The sequence below is a fragment of the Calidris pugnax genome, unplaced genomic scaffold (genome assembly GCF_001431845.1).
Source record: "Calidris pugnax isolate Ruff unplaced genomic scaffold, ASM143184v1 scaffold183, whole genome shotgun sequence".
NCBI classification, from domain to species: Eukaryota; Metazoa; Chordata; class Aves; order Charadriiformes; family Scolopacidae; genus Calidris; species Calidris pugnax.
This window is the reverse complement of record NW_015090930.1, coordinates 1650091-1664795: the sequence shown is the minus strand read 5'-3', so window position 1 is coordinate 1664795 and position 14705 is coordinate 1650091. Positions and strand designations below refer to the sequence as shown.

Below are 14705 nucleotides of genomic sequence, written 5' to 3'. Positions count from 1 at the left end.
GAATTTGGCATTGAACAAACTCAGAACTGAAGACAATCTATGGGTCAAAGAAGGTCACAGATGATATTCTAAAGAAAAAAATGAGCATTAGGAAAAATCCATCTCTTCCTTCACCAGTCCCTTGTCTTGCATCCAAATAGGTCCATTTTTGTCCCAATTGGAGCCTCTTTAATGGCACCAGTTTTTCAGCTGCGAGGCCACTTTGCCTCTGCTTGCAAAGAAATGTTTTTTTGGCCTACGAACAGCAAACCTTGCTTTAGGATCTCGGGCTGGAGAGCGCTTCGTAAAAATATTAACATAATTTGGTGCTGTCATTTCTAAAGCATCCCTTTAATGAGGGGAGCTGTTTACCGGTGAGTAAGGCAGGCGTTGCTATCTCAGCCATCATTTATATTTCACACCGCTGTCAAACCCTGACAAGCAGCAGATTGTAACAGGATGGCTTCTGCTTTTTGATGCCGTGCTCGGTACCCTCCGCTCGCCGTGCGCGCGGGCTCTCTGTTTGTACCTTGTCAAAACGAGGGGAGAGCAGCTCCGGGGAGGGGGGTAGGTGTTTCTACTCAGCCTGACACACTCAATTTACATCAGTTGCGCTTGCAATGGCGGGGGGGGGGGGGGGGGGGGAGGGGGGGTAAACATTTTTTTCTAACAGAGGTCATCTCAGTGCCTTGTTGATATTCTTTTGCAGTTCTTAATGCCCACCCCTCCTCACCAATCCCCCAGCCAGCAGTAACTCATGTCAGACAGACAGGGAGGATATTGCCACCTGCGTGCCCTCTTCTCCGTGACCACTCCAGCCAGGGAAAACAGTTCCCCCTGCCCCTAACGGAGTCGGTACTTCATGAGCCCTAAGGCAGGTGCTTTAGAAGAAGAGGGAATGGCCTCAAGCTGCAACAGGGTAGGTTTAGACTGGACATTAGGGAACAATTCTTCACAGAAAGAGTGGTCAGACCCTGGAATGGGCTGCCCAGGGAGGTGGTTGAGCCACCATCCCTGAATTTAAGAGTCGTTTAGATGTGGGGTTGGGGGATATGGTGTAGGGGAGAACTTTGTAGAGTGGGGTTGATGGTTGGACTCAATGATCCCAAGGGTCTCTTCCAACCTGAACGATTCTATGCTTTTACAGAAACTAAAATTGCAGCAGCCAGATTGTCCCTGTTTAAGCAACCTGGAGGATTTAGGCAACTGCTTAAGCACTTGGAAGCCTGCAAAGGGCTGCAGCCCAACTTCTCAGGGGTGACAGGCGCTGCAGCCCTGCTGACGGCAGCAGAGAGACACTGACCAAAACTAGATGGCATTTGGGCTCCCTAGTCCTCCTTCACAAATTTTCCTACAAGCTCTTGGGCTCATTTAAATAGTTTTTCATGAAGGCCAGTGCAAAAATCCTCACCTCTGGGCTACCTCCTGCAGAGTCTGGTATTACAAGGTATTATTAGGACAAAAGGAAATTATCACTACTAGTACTATTAGGACAAGAGGAAATGGCCTCGAGTTGCACCAGGGGAGGTTTAGGTTAGGTATTAGGGAAAACTTTTTGCACTGAAAGGATTATCGAGCATTGGAACGGGCTGCCCATGAAAAGTGGTGGAATCGTCATCCCTGGAGGTGTTTAAAAGATGGGCAGACGTAGTGCTTGGCAATATGGTTTAGCACCGCTTTTTGCCAGTGTTAGGTTGACGGTTGGACTCGATGATCTGAAAGGTCCCTCCCAGCCTACGCAATTCTGCTTCTGTGATTCTCAACAAGCTCCTAGCAAACGAGCGAGCTGCCAAACTAGCAGCTTTTCAAAGCAACCGAGGAGAAGCTACGAGGCGGTTCGCTAGAATTGAAACGGCCCAGCTGCAGAAATAGCTGCAGTGACTGTCTCAGAGGTATTCATCATCTCTCCCTCCCTCCTGACCCACCCTCCTCGTGCTCACCAGGGCGGCTATGCTGGGCAAGCAGATTTTCTGCTCTCCTCCTGACACCGACTTTGGTGAAGCTCCAGCCCCGGCGCCCGCAGCCCTGCCTCTCCTTAGGGCTCAGCATCACCCCAGCGATGCGCAGGCAGCTGAGGTAATGGAGGAGCACAGATTTTACAGTATTGTCCGCAGTTCAGCAGTTAGCTGGTACATAAAGGCCCTGCTTTCACCCGGAGCCTGTGCTGCCAGAAGGGCTGTGTTATGCCCTTTCATTTAAGACAAAGGCTCTCACACTGCAGCCTCCAGTGTGGAGAAAATCTTTTGTGCGGGCAGAGCCAGTGGGAGAAGGAGCCTTCTGGTCCCTGCGCTCCTTCTGCGGAGAGATTATAAAGAAAACCTCTTCCTTCTGCACATGGGCCAGATGAAGAACTGAGGCAATAATGCCTTTTTATCACAGTAATTACAGTGCCTATTGTTTTAATGACAGTGTTGTTGGGAAATAGGAATAGACCGCAGTCCCAAGGAGTCGTTCCAGTGTACACAAATAAACGATTTATTATATTGTTGTCAGATTAGACAGACCACTCAGCCTTACTTATATACTACCGCTTTCCCCCCACAATTCTTTGTGCATGCGCGTATTCATTTTATTTAACCAGATTATGCAAACTACCCGGCCCGGGAGGAGACAAAAGGCCGCTTTCTCTGGAGAACTTCCTCCGGGACTGGCAACGACAGGCTGAGATAGGCAAGGGAGACCTCACCCGACCGCAGAGCTGCCTGCTCAGTGTGTTTATATACAGGAGAATAATACTGTGCTCACAGAAAACGTGCTGGGAATCACTGTTTTCTGTTGTTTCTTAAAACAGACATCTCCAGCACACACAAACCCACCTCTGTCTAGGCGCTTGTGGTGTGATACCAGACAGAAACCTATACAGAAGCCTCCACAAACTGAGAAGCCCTGAATTTAAACAAAGTGGGTTTATAAAAAAAAATAAATAAAGGAAAATGGTGAAGTAGCAAAATCTAGCTTTAGAGGAACTAAAATCAGTGCTGGAATATGCGTTAATATCAGTGACTAGGGCTACTGATAGCTGGGAAGACAGGGTGAGTCATGTAAAAATGTACCTGAGAAAGGAATCTCCAAGAAAGGGTCGTGATCTGGTGATGGTCTCAGTCACAGGGTGGGAATCCCAGATCCTCCAGGTGCAACCTACGGGAAGGGGAGCATGAGGTCAAGACACGTGCTACCTCTCGCACACAGAAAACTCAACAAGCAACCACATACTCTGAGTCAACTGGGTTTTTTCTTTCCTCAGTAGGGACAGACAGGCATCTGCAGAAGCCTCTGCTTCCCTGGGATAGCAGGAACCACCTCTGGCAGTGTTTCCTGCTCTCCACTGACTTCAGAGAGAGCCAGTCAGACAGGTTCTGGCTGGATGTCGGCTTCCAGATAGCCAAAGCCAGTCGCAAGAAGCCCCATGAGGGAGGAGTGGTTTATATGTGAAGACTTAATTTTCCCAAACTTGTCTGCAGGCCAAGACAATGCAGATTGCAGCATTCTAAGAAAATTTGCGGAGCAGCTTTCTGAGCCACTGACCTCAATTTATGGCAGCTCTTGGAAAATCAGAGGAGTCACAAAGCCTGGGAGATGCTATTGTACCAGCGCAGAGAGAGACCACTGATAAAAACTTGCGCAACTATCCGTTGGTTCATCTGGAATTGACTGCACGCAAAATCTGATATGGGAGAAAAATCAGAAAATAATTAACAGATAGCAGCATAATTAATGCAATCAAGATGAGTTTATGGAAAATTAGTCTGGTCATAAAGAAACTGGATACTATCTTCTTCAGGACAAGTATGTCTGAGAAAGTTAACTTTGTTGACATCAGATACCATCTCCAGAGAGTCCAGTTTTCAGTGACCAGTTTGACATACGTACTGCAAAAAGGATTTGATAAAATTACTGGGAAAAAATGGCAAGGTTTGGCAGAGGAAGCTCAAGAAGGCCTGATCACAATGAGAGGTGACTTCAACTTATTCTATCAAGGAGAAGATTTCTATAATGAGGTGGACACAGGGTACCTCGGTCCGATGATGAAGCTAAACTGAAGCTAAAGATAGGGTTAGAGACAGGGGATGTGCTGTGGCAGGTAATTATGTACAAGAACAGTTTGTCCACATATGTGATAATATACCTATCTTGTAGAAAGGTATTCCAAAAAGTTTCAAAAACTGTGAGGTCATTTGGCATCCCTCTGCACCTACTTGCTTTAGCTAGACCTCAAATGTGCTCATCACCTTCTACTCCTTGGAGAGTCGCAGCCATGGGTTACAGCTCCCCAGTGCAGATGGGATGAAGAGAGAGCTGGTTCTCCATAGACCTCTGAGCCTGGGTAGCATCGGACAGAGCCCACCTTCTGATCAAATCCAGCGGTGCTCTTGAATGACACAACCCTGATTTAAAGACAAACAAACAAATAAAAAAAGCCCCACCAGTATTGCACTTGTGCTGCTCTCACCACAGATCCTCCACTCCTTAATTGCTTTTGACCTTGCCCACAAATGTTAAGGGCACCTTAGGATTTGGCTGATTAACCACTATAGCAGCAAGCCCTCGGGTAGTAACGGAGAGTAATTGATACCACTCCAAGCTCGCAATAATTTGTGTCACTGTGATCAAATGTTTGCCAATTTCAGGGGAATTTAGCTCACAGATTGTTGGGGGGAGGGAGGTATTGCTTTTGCTATGGTTTGGGGTTTTTTTTAATTGATGCCCTAAAAATAATAATCATAAAGTGATCTGAGTCTACTTATGGCATTTTTAGACTGAGCAAAGGGAACGGCATTTCTTTTGCTATTTTCGGAGGCTAGTGATGTTGGTAGCACACAGAAAAGCCAGGCGTCTTTTCCTGTGTAATATTCACAGATTTTAAAAGCACAAATCCTTCAGCCTTACAAAATCCATTTTTGTTCATTCCAGACCAAGCATTTCAGGAACCCTACCTGACCCCATCCACTAGCAATTTTAAAAAGGTGAGGGTTGAAAAGTCTTTAAAGTTGTAAGAATTTTCAGCATTTAAACACTCTTCCTTATTTTTAACTTGAAGTAGCTTAGCATGAACACACAGCCACCAGATATTGTTCCTCAGGAAGCTTTCTTGGCATTAAGAAATAAAATATCCAAACCCCCACTTTTTGCAAAGTTAAAAAAAAAAACAAAAACACCAAGACAGCAAAGCATCATCCATAACTTTGAAGAAGACGTTGCATTGTACCTTGATAAATCTTAAGGGGCTCATGGTCGAGGGACCAGCCAACCCAGCTATCAGCACGGAGACGTGACATTAGGAGGAACTCAGTGATATTGCTTGTGCTTTTGGTGTACAGCTTGCAGGGAGCTGGGAGAGAACAAGGCGCCAACCTCAATTTGCAAGCAGCTGGTTTCAGGGTGGACATACTGCATTGATGCTGGGCTTTCCCTCAGGCAAACCATACACGCAGTCAATGAAGGTTATCATGCATTTTTTAACGAAACAAGAAGGGCTGTCAAGCAAGGACCGTGGTGTTTCATCTCTGGAGCATCTCTACCAGCTCTCAGCAATACAGACCTTTGCTTGCTGTCCCTGAGAGGAAAACACATTTGGGTAAAGGAAGAAGGCTCAGTCCAACTGGGCAAAGCGTTGCGGCTCCTGCTGCAGCCAAGGAACCCCTATTGCTGCCTAAGGAGGGCTGGCCAGGGTGGTAGTGAACGAGCCCAGTGCACACACACACCCCCACCCCTATAAGCTCCACACCAGGCTGCATCCTGCCAGCAACACGCTAATAAGAGCTGTCCTTACCTGGCACCTCTCCTTGCCAGAGAGAGGAAAAACAGCATGTCTTTCCCTATATATGCAGGGAGAATTAAATGAAATGATAAAACAGAAAATTAGATATTTTTTTTTACCAAGTTAGAATTCTACGTTTGTTTTTTTTTAAATAAAAAACCCACAACCCTCCTTCTGTTGCACCCTTTTGGATCATTTAGGAAACTAGCGTGACAAAACAAAAACTATCCTTCAGAGCACCAACCCTCAGCAAGGCAGGAGAGAGTTGTTCTTGATGCATCTGATTTTAATTTAACACTACACTTCACCTTCACAGCAAATAATTTCACATACATGTTCTAATTAGTGATGGGGAAACCTCAGCAGGTTTTGAGTCTGGCTTCAGTTTAAAAACCGAAAAATCTGGATGTTTTATCTAAACCTCATGAGGATGAAAACATAGGAAATTGGAAATCTCTTCATAAGAACAAGGTTTCTTGTCAGACTGTTTGCTTGTTTCAGTTTCAGTCTGAGATGGAAACCAGAAATGACAGAACTTCCCTGGACATTTCTGAGCCATTATAGAGACAGGTCTAAAAGAGATAGCTTTGAATTGAATGCAGATTTTAACTACTCTTCATTTTCCTTGATTCCTAGCCTAGACAAAGCTCTTCTTGACCTTATATATTTAAAATACTACTGTAAAAATAATTGTCTTGACTGCACTTTTACCACTGGGGCCACAAAGTTTTCCACGAGAATGTTGCTCTAAGCACAAAATGTTCTTATGGAAGAAAAATAAAATCTGTGTGGAAGAAAATTAGTTTTGTGAACCATTTCCATTTTCTGTTGGGAGAAAAAAAAATATCTGACTATTATGGAAACTTCAATGTTATTCTCCAGGGAGAGGGGAAATGAATGGCCAACAGGTTTCTAGAGAATGGAGGGATTTGCAGCCAAGTTCGGGAGAAAGTGCAGAAGTTTTGCACCTGCCTTTGTCTCCCCAACAGCACAGATCTCTCTGTAAATCCTGGTTTCAGGGGTAGAGGTCTGGCTCTTGGGAAGAAAGGCTGGGGAAGAAAGAGAGTGGGACCAATGCCCACTTCCATACCATTTTGCTGGCAGGGCTGGCTGGGAAGGCAGGCAGGCAGGATGTAAAATTGGCAGGATGTAACACTGGCAGGATGTAAAACTGTCACAGCTTGGTAATTGGCAAGACAAACAGCTTAGCTTTATTTCTGAAAAGACCTTCCTATTAAAAATAAAATACATATATCACTCTTTTTATTTTTTTTCCCCTCCAATTCAGTACATTTGGATGAGAAAATGCCATTGCCACTCTCCAGCCGCCTCTGCCCATCCCATTATCCCACAGTTCTCCTAACCAGTGACTCCCTTTCCTCCCACACCATCACAGGCATCCTCCTCACCTTTCTCTCTGATGAACCGTAGCATGCCACGGAGCCATTGACACCCCTCCAGCCCCCCCCGACACCTCCAGCTTTCATCATCCTCCAGCCCCATTTATTGTCTTCCCAGAAATAGGCATTATGGGTTATCACCAGCTTCCTCCCCTCCATAAGGCTCCTCAGCTTTTCCAACACAACACAGCCAGCCCAACATGGCTGGAGCTAACCAGGGAGGTTGGACCAGTCCTCCCATCCCTTCCTGCTCCTCATTTATGCTGGTGGTGTCCAAACACTCTTCCTGTTGTCTCCTGCCCTGACTCAGACCACTCAAGGAGGAAGCAGCCTCTTTTTTACTACCCTTTACACCTATTATGGTGAAGTCCTGATTCTGGCTGGAGCTAGCAGGTGCTGCTATGTTCATATAATAAATAATAATCACTCCTAACTACTGCCATTTAAAAATAATCCTGTTTTGGCTCCTGAAACACCTAGTTGCTTTTACATTCGAATGTTCTCAGTGTAGGTTTTGCAGCAGTACTTGTTGTTCTAATGGGTTAAAAACATTTCTCCTGAGCAGGGGGATGCCTACCAATGCAGCTACACCACTAAACAAATAAAACTCCTTGCTCCAATCCGTAATCTGAAGAGTTATTTCTGCACCCACTTGCAGAGGAAAGTTATTTTAAAGAAGTATCACCAATTGCAAACACCGGAGCCTTTTCCATTATTACAATTTCCACACATGGATGAGTTTGGGTGATTGCTCTTGGCCATGACACTGGAGCAAAACAGGCAGCAAGTGAATTTATGTACCATTTTCCCTTTATTACATTTATACATTGCAAGTGTGTTCAACCACACACATACTATTGCAGACTCTGCTCTCTGGCTCCCCTTCACAGTTTACCCATTCTGCCAACCAAGGAGGAGGTAGCAAGTAAGCTTCTTAGAAATAAAAAAGAGGTACAACACACCATCAGTTCAAACAGGCAAGTGAGAGACAGCTCCATCCCAGCCTCTGGACCTTCAGCCTCACTGCTTCATATCACCAGGACATTTTTCTACTCTTACTAGTTCAAACTCTACTGTACTTTGATGACCAGATAGACAAAAGTGCTTGACTAGTTGTTTAGCCACCATAAAAGAGAAAGTTTCCCCGTCTCAGGTGTGCACCACAGTACTCTGGGCGAAGAGGTACATCCCCTGCACACCAGGGACTGGCCCTTGTGGCACCCACCCCAGCCAGCCTGGGTAGGACGGGCACTTCTCTGAAAGCAGCTCAGAAAACATTCAACTATGTAATTGTGCTTCTTGTCTTGGAAAGAACAGAGAGCAGAGAGCTTGGATTTCACCACAAGCCTTGTGTTATTAAATTCTTTATCCACGCTACTCCACTTGCTATCTGAGGCTTGTTTTCTCTCAGACCAAAAGCAGTTAAGAGATGACAGCATCTTTCCACTCAAAATGGTGCTATTTCATCAAGCTGCTCATCCAAAATGGAGCCAAGAGGTGCAGAAATTGTGTTTTCAGACATGGCAGGACTCACATTTCCACTAGCTCCCATGCCATTTAGAAAACCCAGCCACCCTCCTGTTAAAAGGAAACATCTGTATTATTTTTGTAAAATTCTGGCAAGAAAAGGTGCTGGAGGGCGATCCCCAAGGTCCTCTCTTCCAGTGACTCCCTGAAGAAATCTCCCCCTCTGCTGACAATCCCAGGGAGCTTTGGACAACCACAACTGTCCTTCAGATGCTTATACTTCAGTGCCGCGGTGGATTGACCACGGAAAAGAGGAAAACACTGGCTCATGGCTGGGGAAGCTGGTCAGGATGGCCATGTCCCAAATCCTACTTCCAGTTCCAAATGTAAGAGAGATGACCTGGCCACTGGGTTTTGATTTACCTTAAGTGAGTGTGTGTTGACCTCGTTCTTTGAAAACCTTCACGTCTTTCACATGCTGGAGTGGTCTCCTCATCCTGCCCAGTTTCTAATCCAGGTCACTGCAGGAAAAAAAATCCTTTAATACATTTCATAGAATGATAGAATCATAGAATGGTTAGAGTTGGAAGGGATCTTAAAGATCATCCAGTTCCCACCCCCATGCCACGGGCAGGATCACCTCCCACCAGACCAGGTTGCTCAAAGCCCCATCCAGCCTGGCCTTGGACACCTCCAGGGATGGGGCATCCCCAACTTTCCTGGGCAACCTGTTCCAGTGTCTCACCACCCTCACAGCAAAGAATTGCTTCCTAAAGAAATTTGCCAAGTATCACCTCAAAACTCAGAGAACAGAAGGCAAAATTAATCCCCTGTTAATTTACCTTTTCACAACTTCCAACCAGAGGATTTTCTGCCACCCACCTCAGTTTTGGGGCACTGGCATTCCCCAGAAGCTGCTCTGTGACACCCACCTGCGCGGCCGGGGAGATGGTGCCTCCGGGCTCTCCTTCAGTATTTAGCAGATGCATCCATAGACATTCATGGGTAGAGCTGGGCTAAGCTAAATAAAGAATATCTAGGGAAGGAAAAAAAAAATAGACAGGTCTAATGTAAGTGGAAGTGCTATGCTTCCCTTCTCCTTTGCAGGAGGGACCATCTGAAGGGGTGACAGGGGGCAGGGAGCCCTGGCTTCTTTCTGCAACCGCCGTGGCAGGCAGCGGTTGTTCACATCTGTCTGAGGAGCCCCACAGGGACCAGGCACCGATCCCGCAGAAAACTATGCTGTCACTTTATTAAACTGCTTCACGCCAACAGCAACAAGTTATACTAATGAGAGCAGATGTATCCAGTAAACAGTGGCATGTTTTTAGTTTAATCTACTTAAACCTGGATATATACTAATTCCTAAGTAAATACCTTAGTGGCTGGCAAAATGAGAAACAGACGATAAAAGAAGAAGCCTGCTTGCGACCCTTGAGACATGGGTATAATGTTTGGCTTGGCATCATTAATCTTATGGTCAGAAGAGTACAGCTTCAGCATGTTTAATGTGAGAGAGAGCTGCTCACAACAAAGTTTCCTCTCTACAGTGCCCTCTGCAAACAGTAATTTCCACATTTTTTTCTTGCTTCCCTCTAATTAGCTTCCCTTTGGCCTGACACACTCTGAAAGCGTTGCCAGCTGAAGAGACCTATCCATCTCCTCTCTTGAATAAAAACATGAGCTAATTGAGTGGAAGGTATTTAAGAACAGTGAACTGTATAAGGTATCACACGCCACAAGATAACTGATTCTTCAAGAACAGCACCTTAAATAAATCCTTTTGAAACACTCTTCAGGCTGATGGTTAAATAATTAATTGCTTCCCAGTGCATCAATAAAAATCAGTCCTATGACATGAGGTTAAATGAATGGGAATTTTGTCACCAAATTCAGTGGGGCCAGCATGTCAATGTACACAACACAGGGAGAGAGACAAGGCTCTGTCTCACTCTGACAAAGTTTTGATGTCAACATTTAACTGAAAAAAAACAAATCGTGTGAAAAACATTGGTGATGGATTTCCTCTTTCCTCTGTAGCCAATGGGAAGCAGCTTTTGATACTTACTGAACTGATCAGAACACTCATTTCACATAATGCATGCTCTGAATTTAGTTAGTGAATCATTGGCAAATTGATCCTGATTCCTGGAAATGTCATTCTTAAGCAGGCTATGATTAGTGATTAGTATCACACAGTATTTTCTCATCATCTGGCTGTTTGTAAGCTGTAACCTTTAGGTATTCATATACAGATTTTGTAATTGCAGACTTGAGTCACTAGGCTTATCCTCCCCTGATTGGAAGATAGGCTTTTAAAAACAGAGCCTTATCAAACATAAATGATAACTTCCATCCCACATATGTGACACTTGTGGGAAATTAAGAACACACAAATATCTCAACAAATAACCAAAACCATTTGCACAGGGAAGAGTAACCAATGTACTCCCTCGACTTTATCAAGCTGAAAGAAGTGATTTCAATTTAAAAAAAAATCATTATGGTAGTTGAATGTTTTTTTTGTTATTCACCCCCTACAGAAACATTCCCATGCAATCATACTCACTCCAGGGATTTCTACTGAGGGTCTGGTAGGACCCAAAATCTCACTAGGGCTTTGCCACAGAGTACACGCTGTCTTCTGTTATCCCTGCAGAATGACTCACTTAACAGTCCGTTACACCATGTAAAAACTAAAAGGAACTTGACAATATCACAGACAGTTAATATTGTATCAGGAAGGGAAAAAAAAAAAATAAAGGAGTTGAAGTCTGACTATAGTTCATTTCATTACGACGTTTCCTACCTCCTGGGCAGATATATGAGGTGACTAAGAACCAAGCAAACCAGGTTGTCTATTTATTGGTAGATGTGCATAATAGCTGCAATACAATGCGTCAAGACTGGCCATTTATTGGTTCACCAAAAGTTTGTGACAAGCCAGGGCTTATTCTGTGACTGGTCCATTCCCTTGCAGATAGCGCTGTTGTAACTTGCCATGGAGTGGCACTTCTTTTTAGTAATGCTAAAAGGTGAATTTATGTGAAGCTGCATACTTAAACAAAACATATTTTTTTTTCCTTCCCCATGAGGGAGAACTCTGTGAGATTCTTTTCCAGATTTCAAATGGAAAGTTGGATACCTTAATTCACTCCTTGTGACTGTCATCATCTCTATTCCCACCAGGTTTGGGCTCAGGAAGGAATTAGACGTAACAAACACAAATCCTCAGAGAAAAAGGAGGTTAAATATTTAAAACAGTCTTTGAAAGTTATGCACACAGAAGTGATTAACAAATAGCAGGAATTGTGCTTGTTCTCTTTGCAGACCACTAAAAATTCCCCACTCACCAGGCTGGCACATTAACAAATAATACGATTTGTACCACTTTCTGAGCCTGTTCTACAGAACTGAAAAAAAGAACAACAGGGAGGCAGGGAAAACAACTGCAGGCAAAACCAATCATCTTCCCCTCAGTACTCTCCATAAAAAGACTTCCTCCCCTCTAATATTATGGTAAATTACCTTGTTAATCCTTACGAAGCCAATGAGTGGGGTTTTTTTCCCCCCTCTTCTTCAAAATTGATTTATTTTTTTTTTTTAAATATATGTTATTAGGAGTAGAAGAGCCACAAAAGCCACTTCAGATCCAGCCTTGTTCCTGCTCACCCCTGCTTGCTGGCCAGCTGTGCTGTTCCGTAGCCAAACCCCATCAACCTGCACCATGAAAGTCGCCGTCTTTAAGCAGGCTCCCCCGGACATAACACGACGAAATTACCACTGCCTCAGCACAGGTGCATTTACTTTGTCTGCCCTATAAATCTGGCCTGTAGGATGACTTATATAAATAAAGCGAGTGATTTCGTACTTGTAAGGACTTGATAGGGGTCAGCGGTTTGCTGAACACTAGCAGAATTTCTCGGCACAGAATGGATAAACCAGGAGGGCTTAATTCAAAGTGTTAGATTATCCAGGCGTGATGGCTTAATATGAGTGGGAGGAAGGCATAATATGGGGAATCATTACTCAGACACGTGCATTTATGAAATCATTACTGGGCTGAAGCAGTTCATTTGTCTGCCTTTTTAACTACAGACCTTTGGTTTGAGGGAGACCGACAGCGCATCCACTAGTAGGAGCTCCGGGCTGAGTCCTGATCACTTATAATTGAGGATTTTCCATTAACCGCTCCCTGCCCTTAGCTCACTCCTGCAAAGGTGCAGGGCTCGTTTCTGTCTGTCTCCAGGTGGATGAGAGATGCCAGGGGCATCTTGTCTTTGTTAGGTTAATTCAGAGAGGTGCTGGGCACGCAGCGAGCTCCCGCTCCTGATTGAACGAGAGACTCTGTGAACCCTTTAATTTTCACAGCTTTGTGCTGTGCTAACTTTTATTTGACCAGATTTTGCTGGGATTATTTGAGGCCTTGTCAAGACTTCTTTTGTGACCAAAAGACAAGGTCTTCTATCTCTCCATGACACTGATTCTGTGTAAGAGCACAGAATCACGGAACCACAGAATCTTCATGGTTGGAAAGGACCTTTGAGATCATCAAGTCCAACCACAAAAACAAACAAACAAAAAAACCACCACAAACAGACACAAACCAACAATCTCGGGCACAGAGGCAAGTATTAAAAGGCCTTGTTTTCTTTCCAGTTCAATAAACCTGTGAGTCTCATTTTCGGCTGCCTTCCTTCAGCTGTTTCACTATAAAAAGGGAAGTTTTTGCAGGCAGCCATTTGCATCTGACCTTGGGAGGGAGAAAGAGGACCACATTGTCTGTGTGGACACCATCTTGGCCCCTAGCTTCACATCTCTTCTCTTCAGGGACACCTCTCCTCTGAAGCACCACACAGCTTGGAGCAGCACCAAGTAGCTGTGAGGAGAAAGCGGTCCTCCTACCCATTCCCACCCGCTCCACCCACCCTTGCCTTCAATCCGAGGACATGAAGTGGAAAAGCCAAGCCCAGCCTGAAGGAAAACAATCCTTGGCAATATAAACCATTTTTGGAACAACTTTGTACGATATTGCCAACAGAAACATGAACCTTTGCTTATGAGCCTTCTCCTGTTTTCATCCACCATTAGGGCCTCCGTTACAGCCTCAGGTTTGAACAGTCTCTCATGGAGAATTTAGGGGCAGGGTGTTCTCCCCAGATTACCTTATTGCCACCTAATCTCTTGCCTGTCAACTCTTTCAGCTGAGGTAAGTTTAGAACGGAATTTGCTGCTGGCTGAGATGAAGGACAGCAGGAAAGGCTCTGCCCAAGTCAGCAGAAAGGCTGTGTTTGAGCAAGATCGGGGTCAAGCACTCCATAATTCTGAATGTCATATGAAGCACCTGCTCATCACCAGAGTTAACATTTTCTGCTTCCCCCTGACCTCTGACAGGTTTTCTTTTATCTTTACCTTTTCGATAATACCATTTGCCAAAAACTGTTAGACCCAAGATGATGTGCTACAGATTGTGAATCAGCCATCGCACCAGGAGCTTTGAGCAGCCTTGATGTTCATTCGAATGCTGTAATGAATTTGCCTCAAACTTGGTGGTTTTGTTTGCCATGTTTTACCAATATCTGGGAAAAAAAAAATTTAAAAAAGGCAAATCTATTTCAAACAGATTTCAACCAAATATTTCAGGACAGCTTTGCAAAGTTTCTAAATTCATATTCATAAATGGGATTACTCCAAGCAGAAATTCAAACTTCAGGAGTTACATTTATCTAACCAGGGAACAGATCCCACCAGCAAACAGACACACCTCATAAAAATAGCTCAAGTTGCAAACTTTGAATAAGAAATGCTCCCAGCAAATTGCTCTCCAAAAAACCACCAATGAAGAATGATTTCCAGAAGTGATTCAGCAAACAGCTCAAGAAAATTACAATCTCTTCATGGACAATTCACAAATGCAGTTTGTTGAATGATATTCATTACAAACGATTCTTCCACCTATATTTATCCCTACGAAAACAGCCAGGGCTCCCGGGTGGACCCTCTAACATTTACAACACCTGTAATGCACAGCATCTGGAGGTTAGGCAATTTTATGCAGAACTTCTGCACAAAGTAATAAGAAATTATGCTAAAAGTCTCAA

General features: G+C 44.4%; 1 long non-coding RNA gene across 3 annotated transcripts in view; it reads right to left on the bottom strand.

Moving 5' to 3' along the window:
• The window catches only part of LOC106893516, a 56074-nt gene that overhangs the window by 23819 nt on the left and 17550 nt on the right, over window positions 1–14705 (bottom strand). For all 3 annotated transcript variants that reach the window (XR_001413092.1, XR_001413091.1, XR_001413093.1), the window contains exons 4-9: window positions 9537–9640; window positions 9028–9125; window positions 5750–5795; window positions 4209–4364; window positions 3505–3643; window positions 3033–3117 (exon numbers count right to left, since the gene is read on the bottom strand). This is a non-coding gene — a long non-coding RNA (uncharacterized LOC106893516). The remainder of the gene's footprint in view (window positions 1–3032; window positions 3118–3504; window positions 3644–4208; window positions 4365–5749; window positions 5796–9027; window positions 9126–9536; window positions 9641–14705) is intronic.